The following is a 16,745-nucleotide window of genomic DNA, read 5'->3' as shown; positions in this document are numbered from 1 at the left end:
TTTTGTCATTAGACCCTGTTGTATAATGAAGACTTTGGCTAGCCTTTTTCATGGTTCTTGGGACAGAGCCTCCAAATCCTTGGAGTTCCCTCAGTTGTAGGAGTGTCTTTGTTACTCATTGTAGGCCCTGCTAGTTTTCACGAGACAACTCATCATAGGTTCCTATATAGTACCAGGATGGGGTGTAACTGGCAAAAGACCAATATGTCATTACAGAGTTGAGTCTTTTTTTTTTTTTTTTTTGTAGATTTTATTTATTTATTCATGAGAGACAGAGAGAGAGAGAGAGGAAGAGACACAGCAGGGGGAGAAGCAGGCTCCCCTCAGGGAGCCTGATGCAGGACTTGATCCCTGAACTCTAGGACCACACCCCAAACCCAAAACAGAGCTCAACTGCTCTGCCATCCAGGCATCCTCAGAGTTGAATCTTTGAGCCATGCAATAGATGCAATATCAGCTCAACCTACTGGAAGGGAAGAGGGTGCTGGAGATTGAATTCAGTCATGTGGCAAATGTTTCAGCCAATCATGCCTAAGTAATGAAACCCTATGGAAAATTGTATACATGAAAGCTTGGGTAGGGGCCTGGGTGGGTCAGTGGTTGAGCATCTGCCTTTGGCTCAGGGTGTGATCCCGGGGTCCTGGGATCGAGTTCTGCATTGGGCTCCCTGCATGGAACCTACTTCTCCCTCTGTGTCTCTGCCTCTTTCTCTGTGTCTTTCATAAATAAATAAATAAATAAATAAATAAATAAATAAATAAATAAATAAAGCAAGCAAGCAAGCAAGCAAGCAAGCAAGCTGGGGTAAACCAAGTGATGTGTCCTGAATCCACAGGGAGAAGACAGGAAGTTTTGCATTGGTATCATCACAGATCATGCCTTCTTTGCATTGGTTCTGAGTTGTATTCTTTTGCTATAACAAAATTGTAATATTATAGCACTTTTCTGAGTTTTAAAAGTTGTGTTAGCAAATTATTGAACCTGGTAATGGGAGCTCCCAGATTTTTAGGCAGCTGGCTAGAAGTGGAGGTGGCCTGGGAACCACTGAGCTTATTGCCAGTGTTTAAAGTAAGAGCAGTTTTGTGAAGGCCTGAGCCCTTAACCTGTGAAGTTTTGCCTTCTTCTAAGTAGTTAGTGTCAGAATTTCATTGTAGCCCCACTTTACAGATCAAGAAATGGAGGCATGCAGAGATCAGATAGTTTGTCCAGGATCTTCCACCTGGTAAATGGCAGCATTGGGAATTAAGTCCAGACTCTCTACCTGCAAAAGATGTATACTCTTAATCATTATGCTTTTGTTTCTCTTAATCAGAGATCTTTTCAGCCTTCAACAGATGTAGGATTGGAAAGAATCAGTTAGAATTTATTACCCTGTCCATACTTTAATTTTGAACTTCAGGCATCCAGAACTGTGAGAGAATAAATTTCTGTTATGTTAAGCCACCCAGTCTGTGGTAATTTGTTACGACAGCCCTAGGAAACTAATACAGTATTTCAAAATTAATATGACCAAAACAGAATTCTTGATCTGTCCCCCACCCAAAACCTGCTTCCTCTTTGTCTTGCTTTCTTGGCGAATGGCAAACTTATCTGTCTAGTTGCTATAGCTAAAATTGGAGGAGTCATCCTTGATTCTTCTTTTCCTCACCTCCCACTTCCACCCCTGTAATAGCCTGACCTGTTGTCTTTAAAAGAGATTGGCCTTTCCCCACTTTTCTCTAGACCTACTGTCATCTCTGGCCTGGACTCCCATGACACCTTCTTCTCTGGTTTCCCTCCTTATACTCTTGCCCTGTCATACTTAGAATAAAGTGCAGACTCCTTACCTTGGCTTAAAAAAGCTTACCTGATCTGGCTATTGCCTACCCGCCTGCATTCATCTCCACTCACTTATACTCCCTGTGCTTGCTTGCTTGCTTTATTTATTTATTTTAAACAAGATTTTATTTATTTGACAGAGAGAGCACTAGAGCACAAGCAGGGGGAGTAGCAGGTAGAGGGAGAGGGAGAAGCAGGCTCCCCATGGAGCAGGAAGCCTGATGTGATGCTGGGCTCTGGGATCATGTCCTGAGCCAAAGACAGGGCCACCCAGGTGCCCCTCTTCCTGTGCTTTAGCCATACAAATATTTAAGTTTCTCAAATAGACCAACTCATTCTTACCTGAGGCCTTTGTACTAGTTGTTTTCCCCGCCTGATATGCACTTCCCCTTGCTCTTGTTCCAACATTTCTCCTTGTTAATTATATCTCAATTTTAGTATCACCTCCTCTAAGAGGCCTTTTTCTGATCACCTGGTTTAACTAGCCTTTCTAGTACTTACTCTCCATCACATTAGCCTATGAAAATTCTTTGCATTGCACCCATCATTATCTGACATTTTTCTTCTTTATTTGTCTATGTTTTGTCACTAGAATATAAGTCTGTAAGAATAGGGAGCTTGCTTGATTAGTTGACTATTGCTTTGCTAATGCCAGAGCAACCCTTGATATACAAGAGAGGAACACAGTATCTATTTGTTCAATGACTATCTTCCATTCTCCCCATCCCTTGTGATACCACATAAAAAAATAGACATGACACAGATTTTTAATCATGGAGCCTTGAAAGCTTGGGCAATTCAGTAAGAGCAGGGTGGACAAACATCTAACATACTCCCTTTTCCTTTATTTTTTTTAAAAGATTTTATTTACTTATTTATGAGAGAGAGAGAGAGAGAGAGGCAGAGACACAGGCAGAGGGAGAAGCAGGCTCCATGCAGGGAGCCTGTTGTGGGTCTCTATCCCGAGACCCCAGGATCATGCCCTGGGCTGAAGGCAGACCCTCAACTGCTGAGCAACTCAGGCATCCCTCCCTTTTCCTTTATAAGAGCCTTTTTATAAACTTTCATTCTCTTACTGGGTTTTTAGATTTGTTCCTGCTGTTAACATATACCAAACACCTAATGGGTTGATTATATGTCGAGGAAAAAAAAACATATTTTAAAAAAATGTATGGAAGCTCTGAAATTTTTAGTATTAGGGGATCATTATATAAAATGAATGAGTAAATATGCCATTAAGTGGTACCTATAAGCCATTAGGATCCATTGAAGCAGGTCTAATTTAATAACTTTAAATCACTTACACACAGTGAAAATAATTTTTACAGTTCACTGATAATTTTAGAAATTTTATTGTCATTAGAAAACAGTAAAAAATCAGGAAATTTCTGAAAAAGTATTGCCTTTTAAAGACACACGACTGTCTTCATTCTTTCTTTTTAAAATACGAATTTCAATTCAAAATCTATTTAACTCATAATTTCAGGAGTTGAATTTTAGGTTGATATAAAAATGCACGACCAATTCATGTAATATCTTGGCACATATCCTAACATGTTATAACCTGTCATGCCCATTTTTGTGTGTTCTTAGCTCAGAGAAACATTTTTAATTTTTTGAATAAAAAATTAAAGAATATTGAGACACATGAAAATTATATGAAATTCATGTATTAGTGTCCATAAAACACAGCTATACTCAGTAATTTAAGTACTGTCTGTGATGCTTTCCATTATAATGACAGCATTGAGTAGTTGTGACAGAGACTATATAGCCCTCAAAATCTAGCTATTTATTATCTGGCTTTTTACAGAAAAATTTGCTGACCCCTGTCCTAACATATGTAAATATTTGAGTAATATTTTTATCACTCAGTTCATCTTAACCATCTAATTGGATAGCAAATGTAGTATGTGCTAAACTCAAGTCAGTATTTTCTTGTAGTACGAACTACTGCCGTTCAGTGTAAGAGCAGTAACACAAACATATATAAGAAATGGACTTACCTACATCAACTGTAATATTACATATCTCTGGAAACTATTAGTCAGAGTGTTCCCTAGACTATATGGGAACAGAGGGCTGTCCCTGTTAAGGCATCTATATTCAGGCATACCATTTAATCAGATCTGTATTTAAAGTCCTGGTGCTGCGACACAAATATGAATGAAGAAACTCCTACTTTCTAGGAGCTCCTGATCAAACAGGAAGTCTGTATTTTCATTCCCCATGCAACTCAACAAGATAATTATTTTTGCTATTTTAGAGGTAAGGCAATAGAAATGCAGAGAGATCAGGTGATTTGTCTGACCCTGAAACACTGGGAATTCCTGTATTTCTTCTGGATTCAGGTTAGTATAGTACTGAAAGATAAGATATACTTTTACAAATAGCATACTGCTGAGAAAGTACATGGGAAAAAGGGAGAACTTAAAGATGGTCCAGACCCAGCAGCAGAAATCTGTCAGGAAAGTCCATGCTAGAATGAATTCCCAGCCCATGTTGTTTCTTTCAACATCTAACAGATTCCTATATATGTTTCAGGTTTAACATGGTTGAGGGTCAAGCATAAGGGACAATGGGAGTGGGAGGGCATCATAGTGGAGTCCATCCTTTAGCAAAATATTTCAATGGATCACAGACACCATACCAACTTCCCCATTAAAAAAAAGTCTCAAAATAGACTTGGTGGGGCCCTGTAAAGTGTAATAATACAAGGAAGAACAGCTTGGGTGCTGAGAGAAGCTCTGAAGTTTGACCTTTCTCAGATGTGGATGTGATGACCCATTTCCATTCCAGGTGGAGAATAAATTCAGGTAAAGATACCTGCTGCTGTCCTGTGGAGCCCACATGTGGCCTTAAAATGAGTGTGCTGCCAGAGCTCAGAGAAGCCAGGTTTATGCGTGCAATGATAGTCGCTTCCCTGGATCCAACTGGAAAGGCAAATCAAACGACTAAGGGTTAGACTATAGACTTTGCCAATGTTAAAAAGAAATGGCTCCTCCCTCTGGCCTCAGCTATATATATGAAATCACACACACACACACACACACACACACACACTTTTTCTTTTCCTGAACAATTTGAGGGTTAGGTTCAGGCTTGCAGGATTCATGATACTTCCTCTTTCAGCTTGTGTCTTCTAAGAAATAGACATTTCATTGACATAACGAATATTATTTTCATACTCGAGACATCTAACACTAATGTAACACTATGATCTAAAATATTGTCAATATCTATAATTTTACAATTGTCCCAATAATGTTTTCATAGGTTAAATTTCTTAAAAAATTTAAAGTCAGGATTTAGTCAGGATTGTTCATTGCATTTACTTAATCTGCTTCTTTAGGGTCTTTCTAGGACAGTTCCCTGGAGCTTTTTTGACATTTTTGAAAAGTCAAGGTCAGTTACTTTGTAGATAATCCTTTAATTGGGATTTGTCTGACTGGTTTATTATCATTCAGGTGAAACTTTTTAAACTCTTTTTTTCTTTTGCAGGAATACTACAGACTTGATGTTGTACCCTTCTCAGCACTTCTAATTAGGAGACACATTAAGTCATTTTGTCTTTCATTTGTGCTAACTTTGATTATTTGATTAAGGTGAAGTCCATTGGGTTTTCCTACTACCAAACATAACTTTTCCTCTTTTTTTTTTTTTTTAAAGATTTTATTTATTTATTTGTGAGAGACACAGAGAGGCAGAGACATAGGCAGAGGGAGAAGCAGGGAACCAGATGAGGGACTGGATCCCAGGATCCTGGGATCAGGACCTGAGTCGAAGGCGGATGCTCAACGACCGAGCCACCCAGGTGCCCTAGAATCATTTTAATTTGGATTCACACTAACTTAGTCCTGATGTTGAGAACCTGAGGGTTGTGTAACCAGAACAGAGCTCTTTTGAGAAATACAAGAACATATAAGACTGTAACTCTTAAGAGTTGGAAGAGATCTTAAGCATTACCTTTCCATGGACAGTAGGAATCATCTATATAATGTCTTGTATCCATCTATGGAAAGTGTCCATATTTTTGTTTTCTCTGGAATGCCAGTCTACTTCCCAGTTGACATGCCCTATTGCATCTTATTCATCACACACATTCTGCCATCTGGTGGTACGTTACTGAGCCTACAAGAGGAGACCAGACCCACAAAGGCCTTTGATATTTGGAGACCAAAGCAAGACCTGTGCTTTCCAATATTGTCCAATGTCAATGGACAATGCCTAATTAGCCAGTCATTTCTTTGTTAAGAATTGTTCATTTTATTTTATTTATTTTTTAAACATTTTATGTATTTATTTATTCATGAGAGACACAGAGAGAGTCAAAGACTCAGGCAGAGGGAGAAGCAGGCTCCTTGCAGGGAGTCCCATGCGGAACTTGACCCTGGGACCCCAGGATCATGCCCTGAGTCAAAAGCAAGCGCTAAACCGTTAAGCCACCCAGTCATCCCGAATCGTTCATTTTAAACACTTGCAAGTTTCTTGAGGAGAAAAGAAAATGGGAAATAGTTACTGGTCTCTGTGTTGGGACCTGTCATAAATGCTACTAAGTTAAACCTCAAAAAACTCTACAGGGTAGACACTATTATCCTCATTTTATGTATCACAAAACAGAAAGGTAAATAATTCTGTCAGGATCATGCAACTTGTAAGAGCCAAAGTGTGAAACAAATTTAGCTGACTTTGAAGGCTGTGTTCCTTCCTTTCACTACACTGATTCTAAAGTATGTTTATCTGTGTGTGTGTATGAGGAGAGAGAGAGAGAGAGAGAGAGAGAGAGAGAATGCACACAAAGATTTATGTGTAAATCACTGGAGGCCTCCCAAAATGTCAGACTGAAATCAACTGGATTATAGACAATTAGGATATGTTAGAACACAATATAATATATACTTCTTTAGGTAAATGCTGTTCTGATATCAGATTTCCTCATTTCCACAATAAATTTAAGGAAGGCAGTAGGGTCAAGTATTTAAGAGAGCCTTTATTTAATAATCTCGGACCTGACTTTGTTCATGTTTGTTTCTGTCTCCTGAATGTGTGACTCTGGACAAATCAGTAAGCATCCCTAAGAGTTAGTTTTCTTATGTGTAAAATAGTAATGTATATGTAATATTTGGTCTAGGGAGTTGTAAACATTAAGTTAAATAATATATGCAGGGGATCCCTGGGTGGCGCAGCGGTTTGGCGCCTGCCTTTGGCCCAGGGCGCGATCCTGGAGACCCGGGATCAAATCCCACATCGGGCTCCCGGTGCATGGAGCCTGCTTCTCCCTCTGCCTGTGTCTCTGCCTCTCTCTCTCTCTCTCTCTCTCTCTGTGTGTGTGACTATCATAAATAAATAAAAATAAAAAAAATATTTAAAAAAATATATGCAAAGTGCTTGGTTCAGGACCTGATGGAATTTGTGCTCAAAAGCTGATGATTGCCATCACTAATTATGAGAGGAGTGAATGGGAATCCTTTAGGCCAGTAAATATTCCTCATATCTGAAGACATCCCTGATGCATCTTCTTAGAGATTAAGCAGTAAGTTACTCTTGCTTTTTATCCTTGACCCTACTTAACATTTAAATTAAAGTGGTTCTTAGCTAAACAGTTCAGGGCCTTAGTACCTGTTAATCAGACAGCCATCTGTGACTGTGACATGGAGACTATTGATGTTTTCTTTTCTCTTGGTGGACTTGCTGACCAGAGCCCTCAGAGACCACCTGACTTGGGAAGAACAATTGTTTTAATCAGGATTTAACCTGTGACAGTTTTTTTTTTTGAACCTGTGACAGTTTTAAATCATTGAAGGATGAACTCTTTTTTTGTTGACATTTGTAAGGTAGATTTTGATATTCATATTAATGTTGTTGAGGCAAAGAAATATGGAGTATTATCTTCAAATATTCTTAATGTGACTTTTTTGCATAAACATGCGCAATTCTCCCTTGACTTACTGCAAATAGAAATACATGACATTTTAATTAATTTGATATATTTGTTGTCTTTTTATATCTCATCATTTTGCAGTTTGCAATGAATTTGCTTAAAAATATTTGTTATTCATTATATGCCAGGCACTAGGTCACTGTACAAGGTGCAAGGTGTAAGAAAAAAGTTAGTAAATATAAAAATATGTGTTTCAAGCATTATGCCTGGTACAGGCGATATAAAAATTAGTAAGATATATATTACTTAGCCATCAAAAAGAATGAAATATTGCCATTTGCAATGATGTGGATAGAAATAGATGGTATTATAGTAAGCAAAATAAGTCAGAGAAAGAAATATATGATTTCATGCATATGTGGATTTAAGAAACAAAACAGTGGATTTAAGAAACAAAACAGATGAACATAGGGGAAGGGAAAGAAAAATAAGATAAAAACAGGGATACAAACTATAAGAGACTCTTAGCATAGGAAACCAACTGAGGGTTATCAGAGAAGGGGTGAGTGGAGGAATGGGGTAATTGGGTGATGGGCATTAAGGAGGACACGTTGAAATAACGAGCACTAGATGTTATATGCAATGGATCAGTCACTACATTCTACCCCCAAAATGAATAATATATGTTAACTAAATTGAATTTAAATAAACTTTAAAAAAAAAAAAATTAGTAAGATATCCTCCTTATCCTCAGCGAACTTAAAGTCTAGTCTGTCATTGCAATTTAATGAACTTGGTATTATGAACTACATTTAGTGAGAGAGGAGGAAACAGAAGTTAAGAGAAGTTGAATTAGGGGCGCGTGGGTGGCTCAGTTGGTTAAGTGTCTGACTCTTGATTTCGGCTCAGGTCATGATCTCAGGCTTGTGACATTAAGCCCCGCATTGGGCTGCATGTTGGACCCGGAGCCTGATTAAGATTCCCTCTCTCTGAATGAGTGGGAAATATCAGTGAGGGAGACAGAACATGAAAGACTCCAAACCTGGGAAACGAACAAGGGATAGTGGAAAGGGAGGTGGGCAGGGGGTTCGGGTGACTGGGTGACGGGCACTGAGGGGTGAATTGACGGGATGAGCACTGGGTGTTATGCTATATATTGGCAATTGAACTCCAATAAAAAAATATACACACACACACAAAAGATTCCCTCTCTCTCTCTCTCCCAATACCTCCATACCTTCGCTTGTGTGTGCTCTTTCTCTAAAAAGAGAGAGAGAAAGAGAGAGAAGTTGAGATAACTTGCATATGGTCACAGAGAGTAAGAAGTACAATTGCAATTTAGGTTAATCAAATATTTTTATATTGTTTATTTCCTATATCGGCTCTGGAATTATATATTGTTTTTTTAAAGATTTTATTTATTTATTAGAGAGAGACAGAGAGAGACAGAGACGGAGACAGAGAGCACACAAGCAGGTAGAGGGAGAAGGAGAAGCAGGCTTCCCTCTGAGTGGAAAGCCCAATGTGGGGCTTAATCCTAGGATCCTGGGATCATGACCTGAGCCAAAGGCAGATGCTTAATTGACTGAGCCACCTGGTGTCCCTATATCTCATTTTGTAAAAGGTGTTGATCTGAATAAAAATATGCATTCTTAACTTATTATAGGCTACTTAGAATCGCTATTAGATAACTTTCCATATAATTTAATAATTATACTTCCATTTCCCACTTCTAGCCTCTAGACTATTTCTGTCATACATTTTATTTTATACATATGTTATAAACCCTATAATATATTGCTATTAATTTTGTTTAAATAGCAAATTCTCTTCTAAATTGATAGAAAAATAAGAATAAAAATATATTTATCCATGTAGCTACCTTTTCTAGTAATCTATATTCCTTTTTATAGATCCATATTTCCATTTCATATCTTTCTTGTTTGGCCTGGAGGACTTCCTTTGACATTTCTTATAGTGCACATCTTCTGGTGATAAATTCTTTCAGCTTTTGCATGTCTCAGAAAGACTTTCTTTAGCCTTCATTTTTGGCAAAATATTTTTACAAGGCGTAGAATTCTAGGTTGGCAGATAGTTTTTTCCTCTTTCAGTGTTTTAAAGTTGTTGCTCCATTGTCTTCATGCTTGCTTTGGGATGAGAAATCTACCCTCACCCTTATTTATTAATAATAAGTAAATAAGTAAATAAATAAACAAATAAACACACTGTACCATGCTCTCCTCCCTACCCTGACCCCCTATTCCCAGACTGCTCTTAAGATTTTCTCTTTATCACTGGTTTTGACCAATTTGATTAATGTATCTCGGTAGTTTAATTCCTATTTCTTATTCTTGGAATTTGTTGTGCTTCTTGGATCTGTGAATTTATTGTTTTCATCAGTTTAGAAAAATAATGGCCATCATTTTTTTAAGCATATTTTTGGGTCCACCCCTTCCTTTCAGAAATTTTAATTATAAATGTTAGGGCACTTGAAGTTGGCCCATAGCTCACTGACTGATGCTTTTTCATTTTTTTAAATTCTTTTTTTCTTTCTGAGTTTCATTTTGGATAATTTCTGTTGTTACTTCCTCAAGTTATTTTCTTCTGAAATACCTAATCTTTTGTTATTCATGATTGTTTTATTTTTTTTAAAGATTTATTTATTTATTTATTTATTTATTTATTTATTTATTTATTTATTAGAAACACACACACACACAGAGAGAGAGAGAGAGAGAGAGAGAGGGGCAGAGACACAGGCAGAGGAGAAGCAGGCTCCATGCAGGGAGCCTGACATGGGACTCGATCCTGGGTCTCCAGGATCAGGCCCTGAACTGAAGGTGGCGCTAAACCACTGAGCCACCCGGACTGCCCCTTCATGACTGTTTTCATATGCAGTTTGATTGCCCCAGATTTCTGACTTTGGAGAATCCCCTTTTTAAAAAAATATTTCTTGTCTTTACTTAAACTTTTGGACATATAGAATACAGTCTTAAATAATTATTTTAGTGTCCTTGTCTGTTAATTCTAACATTGGTCTCAATGTGGGTCAGTTTCAATTGATTGATTTATTTCCTCTTTATGGGTTGTATATTTTGGCTTCTTTGTATCTCTGGTAAATTTAGATTAGATGCCAAACATTATGAATTTTATTTTTGGGGGTGCTGAATATTTTTATATTCTTTGAAATCTTTTTGGCCTTTGTTCTAGGATGCAGTTAAGTTACTTGGAAACTGCTTGAATATTTTGTGTCTTGCTTTTATAATTTCATTATGTATAGCCAGAGCATCATTTAGTCTAGGAATAATTATTGATTGCTCATGTCTAATGTAATACTTCCCTGAGTACTTTATCCAAGGTTCCCTGAATGATGTGGTTTGCTCAGCTTTTCAGATCTGTACATTGATATTTTTCACCAAATTTGGGTAATATTCAATTATTATTTCTTCAAATATTTTTATGACCAGTCTCTTTCCTATTCTTGTGATAATCTAATTGTGTGCCTATTAAACATCTTTCTATTGACAGAGGACACTAAGATGCTGTTCATTTTTCAGGATTTAATATTTATTTTTATTCTTCAGTTGGGATGATTTCTACTGACCCATCTTCAAGCTCACTAATTCCTTTGTTTCCATGGTTCAATTTTCTTCTGAACTCATCCAGTGAGTTTTTTTATTTCATATATTTTATTTTCAGTTCTTGAATTTACATTTGATTCTTTTTTATAGTTTTAATGTCTATAGTGATATTCTCTATCTATTCACTCATTCTATTCATCATTTCCTTTAAATCTTTGAATATGTTTATAATAGTACTTTAAGAGTACTTCTCTGATAATATCAGCACCCACATCATTCTGGGGGACTATTTTTATTGAATCTTTTTGTTTTTACTTTAGGTCATACTTTTTTATTTGCATGTGTATCAGTTTTTAAAAATGTATACTGAATATTATGGGTGAGACATAATTTTTGGATTATGATGTTTTCTTTACAGAATTTTAAGTTTTTCTGGTTGACAATTCAAAGTGATCACTTAGATCTTGTAGAGTAGTGGCTCTCAATCAGGAGTAATTTCCCCCTTTTGGCAATGTATATAGAGAGATATTTTTGGTTGTCACAACTTGGAGGTGATAGTGGCATATGGTGGGTAAAGATTAGGAATGCTGCTGAACATTTTACAATTCACAAATAAAGCACCCCATGACAAAGAACAATCTGATCCAATATTTCAATAATGCTGAGGATGAGAAACCCTATTGTAGATGTTTTAGATCTTGTTAGAAAGGATCTTTTACAGTTTTTTTTCTCCCCCTTAGAGCATATCCCTTATTCTAGGGTATAGTCCTTATTTCTAATGTGTGTCTTTCTATAGCCTTAACTAAATGCCCAAAATACTAAGTAAAGTCTCTTTATTCCACTCCGATGGAGTAGAACTCCAGAATTTCCAAGCACTTTATAATCTCTGGTATCTTTTTTAGGAATCATTTTCTAGCAGCTGTTCTCTGGATGGACTCACTGAGTTTCACCCAGCACAAGTACAGTCCAGTGCTTGGCCAAAGTCATGAGGGGCACCTCCATGCAGAGTTCTAGGACCCCACTTTTTGCATCTTTCCCAACTCAGGTACCTTTCTCTTTAAATTTTAGCTTCTTAAGCAACCCTAATTTCCAACTTTGTCTTCTCTAATGAGTCTGCCACTTTCTGAAGTACAGAAAAGGACCTAAATGGAAATATGGGGTCAACATGAAGCTCACCCTACATGTTTCCCTCTGTCAAGGATCAAAGCCCTGTATAATTCATCGCCCAGTGTTTGACAACTATTGCCTTATATATCTTGTACATTTTTATAGTTTGGAATGAAAATATTTCCCATACCAGTCATTTAATCATGGTCAGAGGTAGATATTTCATATTGGAATTTGAATCTCAGCTCTAAATCTTAGGTTTCCTTATCATTCCTTGAGATTAACAAAATATTATTTTAATCAGAAGTAATTCTTTAATAATAGATAAAGATAAAATTGTAGTTGTCTTCTCTAGAAAATACTACAGAGGAACATTTCTGATAGGTCTACCTTCTTATTCCATTCTCCAAGGCCATTTAAACGCTGGCTAATAAGACCGTACAAATGATGCCTTCTCTTCCCCAATGATAATAGCTATATTATACTGTATACATTCTATTTCCAGGGACTGTGCCAGTAGATTTACATACATTTTATTTTACTTTATGATTACAGAAGCGCTATTTTCCCTGTTTCACTAATAAGGGAACTGAGGTACTTGGAGATTAAATAACTTGCTTAAGTTTTCAGAGCTAGTGAAGTGACAGAGCTGAAACAAAGGCTTAAGTTTGTCTGACTCTAAAGCCTTTAATGTATTATACATTAATCAGTCAGAGCAGGCTAATTGATGTTCCAAACAACCCCAAAATCTTAGTGGCTAAACACAGTCACAATTTATGAAATTTATTCCTAACACATTCCAGCATGGGTTGTTGGAAATGTCTGCCTCACACAGTCCTTCCTTCATGTGGCCCCATCATTCCCTGAGGACTTGGAGTTCTCTGTTCCTCTACTTCATTCCAACTGCCCTTCTACTTTCGTCAGAAGATAAAAAAAGAGAAAGTGGAGGATCAATCTAAAAGCTTTTCAGGCTTCTAAGTGGGGAACATCATTTCTGATCACTTTCAATTGGGTAAGTCAGTTGTAGAATCCATTGCAAGGCCAGGAAATAAAGTCTTGCTGTGTCCTCAGGAAAAAGGAGAATGGATTTTGGTGAATAACTAGATAGTCCTACCATACCACATGAAGCCAGATTATCCCCTACATTGTTTTTTGGGAAGCATTTATACACTTTGCTCTAAATGCAGGGTTTTTTTGTTTTTGTTTTTGTTTTTGTTTTTAATATGTGGGATTTAAGAAGCAAAACAAATGAACATAGGGAGGAAAAGAGAGGCAAACCAAGAAACAGACTCTTAACTGTAGAGAACAAACTGATAGTCACTGGAGGGCGGAAGTGGTGGTGGTAGGGATTGGGGATGGAGATTGGTTAAACGGGTGATGGGTAATGAGGTCACTTGTGATGAGCACTGGGTGTTGTATGTAAGTGATGAATCACTAAATTCTACATCTGAAACTAATATTGTACTGTATTTTGAGTAGCTGGAATTTAAATAAGAACTTGAGAGAAAAATAAAATACAACACTTGTATCTTTAAATACATAAATAAATAAGTAAATAAATACACACAGTTTTTCTAGGCTGGGACTTGTTTTAGTATCACACATTATCCTTGAGATTAGTGAAATTTAACACAATCATGTCCTGAGATTAGGATCTTCAGTTCTTGTATAATATTGTCCCTCAGAGGGGCAATAATAATCATCAACATCCCCAATTTTAAGCGATACATTTTTATTCTTCATTTTTGACATATTAATCTATGGATGGTATCTACATTATTTTAATTAGGGCACTCTACTCATTTCCCATCATTACCTCCTGTCATGCCATTTAGACCTGGTTGATTGGGGAGTCAATGCCTTGTTTTCTTGGCCTTTCTCTTGTCCATGTATCAGGCTTTTAGAATAGTGTCTTCCAGTGAGAATTGAGTCTATAATCACACAATGGGTGTCAGGAACTTTCTAACTGTCCCGAAAGCAATATCAATGCTAAATTAACAGCCAAAAAATAATCACCAATGCTTCTTAGCCTTTTGGCTAAGATCAAGTATAGTATTTGTTTTTATCAGTTTATGTCTGATATGTCCTCTGTTGCAGGACAATATATTAATGGGTTTATGCAGCAGGGCAATAGAATAGGAGCTTGCTCTGCACACTTTATGCATCAACCTGTCAACCTGGTGTCATGATACTACTAGGGAAGGTGCACTCCCTCAGGGTTAAAAAAAAAAAATCCCAAGTTTGAGGAAGATACTTCCAGAAAGGGCTGTATTGGTTCCTTTGAGAAATGGTGGCAACACCTGGGGCACCCAACAGTTAACTTAGAAAGAGGCAAATCAGCAAAGTACTTTAGAAAGGTTGCTTTGCTTGGCCCACCTTTCTTTTGATTTGAATATATCTATACCATCTGTTTGGTTGGAGTGTTTGAACAGATTCCCTGAATTTCATTCCAACTGCCCTTGCCTTAATCCTGGACCTCCTTATGACAACACATCTAAAATTTCCCTGCCTTTAATGTCTTTCTCCCTTATTCATCCTGCAGAAGATGGCCATTATCTTTTGAAAGTGCAGTTCATATTAGGTCTTATTCTTGCTCAGACACCTTTGGTACCAATGGCACTCTCCATCTCCAAATCACAGCCCTACCTTACATCGCTGTTTCTCTGGGTTCTTCCCTCATACATGCTCTGATCTAGTCTGACTGGTGCCCTTTGTGTTCCTAGAACTTGTTCCGTGCTCTCCCACATCCATACTCTTATGAATGGAGTTCCCAGTATCTAGATACCTTCTCATTCTCATTTCTCTTCCTCAAAATCTACCCAGTTTTTAGGACCCAAGTAAAAATCGATCTCTTTTATGAAGTCTGCATCTTTGTTTCTGATTAAATAAATCTTTTTCTTGCTTGTTTGTTTAGCACTTTGTACCAGTTACAGTCTGCTTTGTGTCTCATCTTCTACGTTAGACTACAAGCTCCTGGGAAGTAGGTATTTTGTGAGCCTTCCTATCCACTTCCCACAGTGTCCAGTATCACACCTTGTTCAGCAAAGATGCTTAGAAATGCTTATTTGGCAAAAATTAAAAGCAGAATGTGACATCAACTGTATAAAGACCTTTTCCTCAAATTAATCTGGAAACTAAAAATAAACCATCCTCAAGATGGTTAGATAATGTACTTGAGATAAACTACTAATGTACAACATAAAAGTGCATTTAAATGGTCTTTTTTTTTAAAAAAATGAAACAATTCCTTCAAACAGCTGATTTTGAAATTTGATGATTACAAATGCATTATAATCATCTGCATTTTTAAAAGATAATTTTAAATGCCCTAATTAGGTAGGAAGGAAGGTTGGAATTATCCCTATAAAACGTATTCTGATTTCCAGTGCCCACAAAGACATCTGAAATGATAGATATGGAGTGTGCCTGGGATGGTGCTCTGTAGGTGGCTTCTGTAGCAATGTCCTGGATACAGATTTGCATCAAGATTGGCTTTGCCCAGGAGAGGCACAACTTTTGTTGGGAAGCACAACTGCTGGTGCAGCGGGGCAATTGGAATGAGTTACATCTGAGAGAGATCCTTCAGAGAGAATGTGTATCTTCATCAAAATTCTAACTGCGTTGGAACTGTCATTCAAAGAGTTAACATCTGTGAAGAATAAAAAATGCCATGGAGAGGTTTCAGGCAAAGCATGGGGAGACTGATAAAATTATCAGTGAATTAAATTCAGACAGATGGCTTTGGAAAGGAATGAAGTACACAAACCTTATGCAGAGTATAATGACTCTCAGCCTGACAGGGGCTTTGTCAACAGGGTAAGCCTTTTTTTTTTTTTAAACTGGATTTTAAAGCAGTTGGAAGTCAAATTCTTCTCCTTTTCTGAAGGTGTTATTTAATACTTCAACAACAACAGCAATAGCTTGTAAAACCATCGGACAGGCTCAGATGCTGAAGTTCTGGGTGAAGGTGCGCGGCTCGGGAGAAGGCATGTGGAAGGCATCCCGTGCGCTCATGCTTCTCACTGTCCTCAGATTCACTGCCCACATCGATAGGTCCTTGGCAGTTAAATTATTTCTATAGAACAGAGGTCAATCATTAGCTCTGCTTACAACAGCAGGATAGCGAAGGAAGTCTTCAGTCATTAAACACACACGTACAGGATAAAGACACAAATAGACTGATTTCTGTTTTTAAAAATTTCAGTTCTTACCATTGTTTTTGATCAAATTAAGAAAAATCATTCTTAGAATATCCCATTTTATACTATCATTTTACATTTAGACAAACACAATGAGAAAATAATGTGTTATTTCTCTCTCAGGATTTCTTTTTTCTTGTGGTTTTTATTTTATCTTCA

At 37.2% G+C, this 16,745-nt stretch overlaps 1 non-coding gene across 1 annotated transcript; it reads left to right on the top strand.

Annotated features, from left to right (window-relative positions):
- The first annotated feature begins 14,404 nt into the window (after positions 1-14,404).
- Positions 14,405-14,601, top strand: LOC140609618 (U2 spliceosomal RNA). The gene has a single exon (XR_012011385.1). It is a non-coding gene; the product is annotated as a U2 spliceosomal RNA (small nuclear RNA).
- The last annotated feature ends 2,144 nt before the right edge of the window (positions 14,602-16,745 follow it).

This window comes from Canis lupus, chromosome 18 (genome assembly GCF_048164855.1).
Source record: "Canis lupus baileyi chromosome 18, mCanLup2.hap1, whole genome shotgun sequence".
Lineage (NCBI taxonomy): Eukaryota > Metazoa > Chordata > Mammalia > Carnivora > Canidae > Canis > Canis lupus.
Note: the sequence above shows the minus strand (reverse complement) of the source record. Positions and strands in the feature narration are given on the sequence as shown.